Consider the following 9258-nt stretch of genomic DNA (forward strand, 5'->3'; position numbering starts at 1 on the left):
TGTTTGTCTCTTGTCATGTTGATTTTCCTTCTGAAGTTGTGCATTTACAGAGAGCACGTTCAGTAATGTCAGCTTTAAAAATAATGAATGCATAGGCAGGAAGCTGGATCTATCAAATCTGACCCACTATTCAAAAGAAACTACACTGCTTTATCTGCAAGTATTTGGAAGTTTTAACTTTGTTTTTTAATTTCAATAGTGTTATAGAAGCAATTTTATTAATTTTTTGCCACCAGGCATTAACATTTTTAATACTATCTAAATCTACTTTCCAAATTGTAATGATTCCAATAGGACATTAGAGATAATGAGTTTTACATTAGAGTTTTACTTATTAAATAAGTAAAACTTATTAAATAAGTTTTACAAAGAACAGATGTAACTTGATTAGGAACAGAAAGAGACTGAGTCACCCAATCAAAGATTGCTTATTGGGTGTGGACAACTATAACAAACAGAAAACTGAGTAAAGCAAAACCTACAAACAAATAGTAATTAAAAAAAAATGTCATTTATAAAGCTATAACAATTTTTGGAAAGTTTCTGAAGCCTAAGGATGATACTTTCAATTTGATACAGTAGAATCATTTGAGGATACTTACTAAAATGCCACTGCTAGAAATATTAAACAGTGATATAAATAAGCATAAAACAAGGCAAGGAGTGGAACAAAACTAAGTTAAAAAGACAGAGATATAAGTATTTGGATTACAAAATTGGGAATTTTTAAAATGTGGTTAGTTGTAAAGAAAGAAACACAGAGAGTGAACAAAATGCTAAGACATTCTGAAGAGGGTACAGATATATACCCACATATACATATATACACACACACACATATACATACATATATACATGAAGAGGGTGATATACACATATACATATATCCTCTTCATGTATATATATGTATATGTGTGTGTATATATGTATATTTGTACATGTGTGTGTATATATATACACCCTCTTCAGTATATATATATATACACAATGTGAAATACCAAGTATCATTTCCTTCCACAATGGTATGAAACTAGATATCAATAACAGACAGGATTTTAGAAAATTTACAAATATGTGGAAATTACACAATATGCACTTAAGCAACTAATGAGCCAAAGTTAAGTATAAAAGAAAATTTTAAAATATCTTAGACAAACAAAAATGGATCACCATGTACCAAAAAGTATGGAATGTAGCACAAGCTGTTCTAAGAGGGAGTTTGTGTCACTACATCAAAAAAGAAGAAAGATCTGAAATAAATGAGCTAATGTTACACCCCAGGAACTTAAAAAAAAACACACTATGCCCATAGTTAGTAGAAGGAAAGAAATAGTAAAGACTACAGCAGAAATAAATGAAGTTCATGAAATGATGCTGATTGGGAAAATGATACAAAAGATCAAGACACTAAGGCTTTTTTTTAAAAAAAAAGATTAAGAAAATAACAATCCTTTACATAGAGTGAGAAAAAAAAATAATCTTAGGCTCAAAATCAGAAATGAAAGACAAAAGATTACAACTAATATCATAGAACTACACAGATTCACAAGAGACTATGGTGGGCAATTATAAATGAATAAATTGTATAACCTAGAAGAAATTAATAAATTTCTAGACACATACAACCTGCTAAGACTGAATCATGAAGAAATAGAAAAGCTGAACAAATCAATTCTGAGTAAAGAGGTTAGTAATAAAAAGTCTCCCATCCAAAAAGAAAAAAAAAAAAAGCCCAGGACCTGATAACAGTGTCACTGCTGAATACTATAAAACACTGAAAGATCTAATACCAGTGTTTCTCAAACTTCCAAAACTTGAAAAGGAGGTAACCCTTTTTTTTTTTTTCCCCCCACAGGCCCAAGAAAACTTCTAATGGGAACACTTTCAAACTTTTTTTTATCACAGCATTACTGTGATATTAAAGCCAGACAAGGACACTACAAGAAAATAACATTACAGGCCAACATGCCTGATGAACACAGAAGCAATAATTCTTAATAAAATAGTAGCAAACAAAATTCATCCAAATGTTAAAAGGGTCATTCACCATAATCAAGTGGGATTTATCCCTGCAATGCAAAGATGGTTCAATATATGCAAATCTATAAATGTTATATTCCACATTAACTGAATGGACAAAAACCACATGGTCATTTCAATACATGCAAAAAAGGCATTTGAATAAATTTTATATTCTTTCATGAAAAATGCTCTCAATAAATTAGATGTAAAAGTAATGTACCTCAACACAGTAAAGGTTGTATATGACAAGACCATAGCTAACATCACACTCGACAGTGAGACATTGAGAACCTTTTCTCTAAGACTGGGAATAAGACAAGGATATCCACTCTCTTTTATTTAACAGAGCACTGGAAATCCTAGCCAGAGCAATTAGGCAGGAGAAATAAAAATCATCCAAACTACAAAATTAAGTTGTCTCTATTTGAAGATGGCATTATCTTCCTACTTTAGGATAGTTAGATCTTGTTGAACTGAACCCTTCATTATCATGTAATGCCCTTCTTTGTCTTTTTTAAAATCATTTTGTTTTAAAGTCTGTTGTGTCAAAAACTAGGATTACAACCCCTAATTTTTTTTCTGATTTCCATTTGCTTGGTAGATTTTTCTTGATCCCTTTATTTTGAACATATGTGTGTGACTGAATGTGAGATGTGTCTCTTGAAAACAGCAAACCAATGAATGGGTCTTAATTGTTTATCCAGATTGCTACTCTGTGTCTTTTACGGATGTTTAGTCCATTTACATTTAATGTTAGTATTGAAATGTGTGGATTTGATCCTGTCTTCATGGTGTTACCTGGTTATTTCGTAGCCTTGCTTAAGTGGATGCTTTACAGTGTCACTGCTCTGTGTACTTCAGTGTGCTTTTTTAGTGGCTGGATATAATCTTTCCATATTAGTGCTTCCTTCAGGAACTCTTATAAGGCAAGTCTGGTTATAGCAAATTCCCTTTGTGTTTGCTTGTCTGAAAAGGTTCTTCTTTCTCCTTTGCTTATGAAGCTTAGTTTATCTGGATAGGAAATTCTGGATTGAAATTTCTTTTCTTTAAGAATATTGAATATTGGCCCCCCATCTCTCATGCCATGTAGGGTTTCAGCTTAGAGGTCCACTGTTAGTTTCATGAGCTTCCCTTTGTAGGTGACCTGGCCCTTCTCTTTAGCTGCTAGAAGAAACACACGGGAAAAGCTTCATGACATTTATCTGGGCATTGCTGTTTTAGATATGACCCCAAAGCACAGGAAAATAAGAGCAAACATAGACAAATATGATTAAATAAAGCTAAAAAGATTCTGCAAAAATAATAAAATGATTAACAGAATAAAGAGACAACCTATAAGATGTGGGAATATATTTGCAAACTATACACTTGATAAGGGGTAATATCAAATACATATATGGAATTTAAACAACAGTAAGAAAACAAATACCTGATTTAAAAAATGGGCAAAGGACCTGAATAGACATTTCTCAAAAGACATACACATGGCCAATAGGTAAATGAAAAAATAAAAAATCTCAACCTCAATAATCATCAGACGAGAGTAAACTAAAACCATAATGGGATACCAACACACATTTGTCTGAATGGGTAATTATCAAAAAGATGAAAGATACATTTTGGAAAGGAAATGTAGAAAAGGGTACACTTTCTGTGAAAGTGTAAACTAGTTTTGCCATTATTGAACACAGTATCTGGGTTTCTCAAAAAATTAAAAACAGGACTACCATATGATCCACCAATCCCACTCCTGGGTATATATTTAAAGAATGAGAAATTATTTTGTCAAAAATATATTTGCACATTCTCATCTTCATTACAGCATTATTCACAAAAGCCAAGATGTAAGATTAACCTAAGAGCACAACAGATAAATGTATTTAAAATGTGATAAATGTACACAATGGAAAATTACTTAATCTTAAACAAAAGAAAATCCTGTCATGTGGGACAGCATGAATGAACCTGAAGGACATTATGTTAAGTGAAATAAACCAGACACAGAGAGATGAATACTGCATCATGTCATTTATATCTGGAATATAAAACAGCCAAACTTGTAGAAACAGAAAATGGAATGGTGGTTGCCTGAGGATGGGGGCTGGGGGAATGGAAGGGATGGTGGTCACAGGACACACCAGCTTCGCTAGACAGAAGGAAAATTTCAAATCAATTGCACATCATGGTTAATACAGTTAGCAAACTATAATGTATACTTGATAATTGCTAAGAAAGTAGATTTTCACTGTTCTCACCACAGAAAAAGATATGTAGTGAGGTAATACATATGTTAAATAGCTTATGTTAAATTTATATTCAAACTATTAACATATAATGTATATATACCTAATGTATACAATGACATACAATGCATACATACTTCAAAATGTGTATATCATAAATATATAAAGTTGTCTCTCAGAATTCATGCAAGATTGGTTTCTGGACCACGTCAAGTAACAAAATTCCCAGATGCTCTAGTCCTTGATATAAAATGGCATAGTATTTTTATATATCCTATCCACCTCTACTCACAAATTTTGTATGTTCCGTAGGTTATATGCAGTACATGATACAACATAAATGCTACGTAAATAATTATTTTACTGTATTGTTTACAAAATAATGACAAGAAAAAAGTCTTTAAATGTTCAATACAGATGCATTTTTTAAAACATATTTTTGGTTTGTGGTAGTTTGAATTCATGTATGTTGAATCAATGAATAGAGATCCAACTGTACTATTTTGCTTATCAATGAAAAGATTAAAAAATTAAACAGATTATTTGTACCTATATATTTGGATTTTATACACATTTGATAATAGCCCGTTGTGTGATCAGAAAGTTCAGAAACATGCAGATACAAAAAAAAAAAAAAAAAAAATGACTAGGATGTTTTCTACCACTGGGAGGCAGAATAGAATAGGGATTAAGATGCCAAGTTCTAGAACTAGTTTGCTTGCATGTGAACTCCATCATATCAATTTTATATTTGAGTCATATTGGTCAAGTTGCTTATCCTTTCCAGGCCCCACTTCAACATATGTAAAATGGTTATGATATTTATACTGCTTTATAGAATTACTATGTTGTGAGAACTAACAAAAATTTTATGTAATCAGCTTTTTGATAATATATAACCTATAATTATTGTTATAGTATACTGCCAAAATAATAGTTATTTTCATTATTAGCATCATCATCACCATCATTACCATTACAGGATTATCATCAATGAAGGAATTAGGAAAAGGGAGTCAACGAATGAGTTTTCGAAGAAAGGCAGGTAAGCAGAGCATTAGAGTATATGGAAATAGCTAGAGATTTGGACAGTTAAACTCGTAACATTTAAAAGATGGAAGGCAGAAGTTTGTAGAAGGTTTCTAGGTAGGTTTTATGTGAATTTGAAGGATAATGCAGACAGATTAATTTTACATAAATACAGAAATTTTTAGCATCTACATTCTAGTTTTAATATACATAACTATAATGTTTAAAATCATTCTGGCAAATTTTTAGAAAAACTGATGAAATTCAAACATTTTAGCAATTTTAACTTCTATTTTAGATACAAGGTGTACATGCGCAGGCTTTTTACAAGGGTTTATTGCACAATGCTAAGGTTTGGGTTGTGATTCCTGTCAACCCAACAGTGAGTGTAATAATGAATGATTAGTTTTTCAACCCATGCCCCTCTCCCTTCCTCCCTATTGTAGTAGTCTATGATGTCTATTGACCCATATTTATGTCCTGGTGTATGCAATGCTTAGATCCAACCTATAAGGGAGAATGTGCTATTAGTTTTCTATTCCTGAGTAAGTTCACATAGAATTACTGCCTTCAGCTGAACCTATGCTACTGCAAAGGACATGATTTATTTAATTTATGTGACTGCAGAGTAATCCATGGTGTATATGTACCACATTTGCTGTATCCAGTCCACCAATGATGGACATCTAGGTTGATTCCATGTCTTTGCTATTGTAAATAGTGCTTCAATGAACATACAAGTCTATGTTTTTTTAGAATCCTATTTTTATATGAGTATACACCCAGTAATGGGATCACTGGGTCAAATGGTAGCTCTGCCCTTTCAGACACTTCCAAACTGATTTCCAGGCTAACTGAAATAATTCACATTAAAATTAACAGTGAATAGATATTCCCTTTTATTCTGTAGTCTCATCAGCTTATTTTTGACTTTTTAATAGTAGCCATTCTGACTGATGTAAGATGGCATCTCATTGTGTTTTTGATTTGCAATTATTTGATGACAGTGATGATGAGCATTTTTTTCACATGTTTGTTTGGGCACTTATATATGTTCTTTGGAGAAGAGCCTGTTTATGTCCTTTATCCATTTTTAATGGAGTTGTTTTTGCTTGTTGAATATTGTAAGTTCCTTATAGATTTTGAATATTAGACCATAATCAGATGTATAGTTTGACAATATTTTCTCCAACTCTGTAGGTTGTTTACTCTGTTGGCAGTTTCTTTTGCTGGGGAGAAGCATTTTAGTTTAACTAGACCCCACTTGTCATTTTTTGTTTTTCTTGATTTTGCCAAAAGTTGTTTGTCAAGGTCAATGTTCAGAAGAGTGTTTTCTATGTTTTTTTCTTTTCTAGGAATTTTGTAGCTTAAAGTCTTATATTTAAATCTTAATCCAATTTGTATTAATTGTTTTATATGGTAGAATATAGCAATCCAATTTTATTCTTCTGCATATGGCTACCCAATTATCCCAGCATCATCTGTTAAATAATATTTGCTTTTGTTAGCTTTGACAGAGATCATATGGATGTAGGTGTGTAGCTTTATTTCTGTGTTCTCTATTCTTTTTTATTGGTCCATGTGTCTGTTTTTATACCACTACTATTATGTCTTGGATAGTGTAGACTTATAGTTTAGTTTGAAGTTGGGTAATGTTAAACCTCTGAGCTTATTCTTTTTGCATAGGATTGCTTTGACTATTTGGGCTCTTTTTTCATACAAATTTTAGATACTTTTAAAAAAATTTGTAAATAATGATGTTAGTGTGATGGAAATAATATAAATCTGTAAATTTTGTTGGGCAGTGTAGCCATGTAAATAATATTTATTCTTCTAATTCATGAGCATGAAATATTTTTTTAGTTTGTAAGTATTGTCTCTGATATCTTTCGGTAGTTATTAGTAGTTCTCTTTGTAGAGATTTCTTACATCTTCTCTCCTTGGTTAGCTGTATTCCTAGGTATTTCCAAATTTTTGTGACTATTATAAATGGGATTGTGTTCTTGATTTGAATCTCAGCTTGAATGTTATTTATGTATAGAAATGCTATTGATTTTTTACATTGATTTTGTGTCCTTACCCCTTACTGAAGTTATTTATCATTTATAGAAATGTTTTATGGAGATTTTAAGGCGAAAGTGTAGAGTCATATTGTTTGTGAAGAGAGTTTGAGTGCTTCTTTTCTTATTGAGTGCCTTTTATTTCTTTCTCTTGCCTGATTGCTCCAGCTAGAATTTCCAGTGCTAGGGACATGCTTGTCTTGTTCCAGCTCTCAATGGCAATGGTTCAAGCTTTTTCTCATTCAGCATAACTTTGGCTGTGAGTTTTTTTATGGATGGCTCTTACTATTTTTAGGTATGCTCCATTTTCGAGACAAAGGCACCAGTTTGTTAAGGGTTTCCTTTTTTCATTTTTTTTAAAATATAAAAATAGTGATTCCTGATTTTGTTGTTTTTTGTTTGCAAGATCAGTCTTTCTTAATCCTTTGACTTTATGCCTTTGGGTGTCATTATATGTGAGATGGGTCTGTTGAAAAGGGCAGATGGTGGGGCTTTGTCTTTTTATCCCTCTTTCCACTCTATGTCTTATAAGTAGGATGTTTAGCAAATTTATATCCAGGGCTACTATTGATATGTGAGATTTTGATCTTGTTATGTTCTTAGCTTGTTGCTATGAAGAATTGATGATGTAGTTGCTTTACAATGTCTGGATATGTGCTTAATTGTGTTTTTGTGGTAACAGATGTCATTTTCTTATTCCATGTTTAACACATTTTCCTGGATGTCTTTTAAGGCTGGTCTAGTGGTAATGAATTCCATCAGTGTTTGCTTGTCTGAGAAGAATTATATTTCTCCTTTGCTTATGGGGCTTGTTTGATAAGTTAAATAATATTTAGTTGAAATTGTTTTTAAGGATTCTGAAAATATACCTACAACCTCTTCTGACTTGTGAGATTTCTGTAAGAGGTCCACTGTTGCCCTGAAGGGGTTCCCCTTGTATTCTTCTCTTTAGCTGCTTTAAGTTTATTTCCTTCACATTGATCTTGATGAATCAGATAACTGTGTGCCTTGTGGATGGTCATCTTGTATAGTATCTAGATACAAGATACTTGTATAGTATCTTGAATAGTATCTAGTCCTATAAAGAACTACCTGAGACTGGCTAGTTTACAAAGAAAAGGGGGATAATTGACTCCCAGTTCCACAGACTTAATGGGAAGCATAACTGAGAAGACTCAGGAAATTTACAAACATGGCTGCAGTTGAAGGGAAAGCAAAGACCTACTTCACATGGTGGCAGGAAAGAGAGAATGCAAAGTGAGGAGTGCAACACATCTTTAAATCATGCATGGGATCTCATGATAATTCAGTCACTATCATAAGAACAGCAAAAAGTAAGTTTGCCCCCAAGATCCAGTCTCCTCTCATCAAGAACCTCTTCCAATTTGACATGAGATTTGGTCAGGAACACAAATCCAACCTGTGTTTCCAACCTGCTGAATGAAAAAAAAAAGTGTAACTCTGTGAGAAGAATCCACGTATCACAAAGCATTTTCACAGATAGCTTCCTTCTGGTTTTTAGGTGAGGGATATTCACTTCTTCACTATAGGCCTCAATGGGCACCCAAATGATCCTTCATGGATTCTACAAAAAAAGGGTTTCCAACCTTTTGAATCAAAAGAAAGGTTTAACTCTGTAAAAGGAATCCGCACATAACAAAGCATTTTCATTTATGGCTAATTTTTAGTTTTATCACAAGATATTCAGTTTTACATGAACAACCTCAATGGGCTCCCAAATGTCACTTCACAGATTCTACGAAAAGAGTGTTTCTAACCTTCTGAATCAAAAGAAAGGTTTAACTCAGTGAGATGAATCCACACATTGCAAAGTGTTTTCACAGATGGCTTCTTTCTAGTTTTTATTGTGAAATATTGAGGTTTTCTCTTTTTTTTTTTTTTTT

Source organism: Rhinopithecus bieti, unplaced genomic scaffold (genome assembly GCF_001698545.2).
Source record: "Rhinopithecus bieti isolate Rb0 unplaced genomic scaffold, ASM169854v2 scaffold_386, whole genome shotgun sequence".
Lineage (NCBI taxonomy): Eukaryota > Metazoa > Chordata > Mammalia > Primates > Cercopithecidae > Rhinopithecus > Rhinopithecus bieti.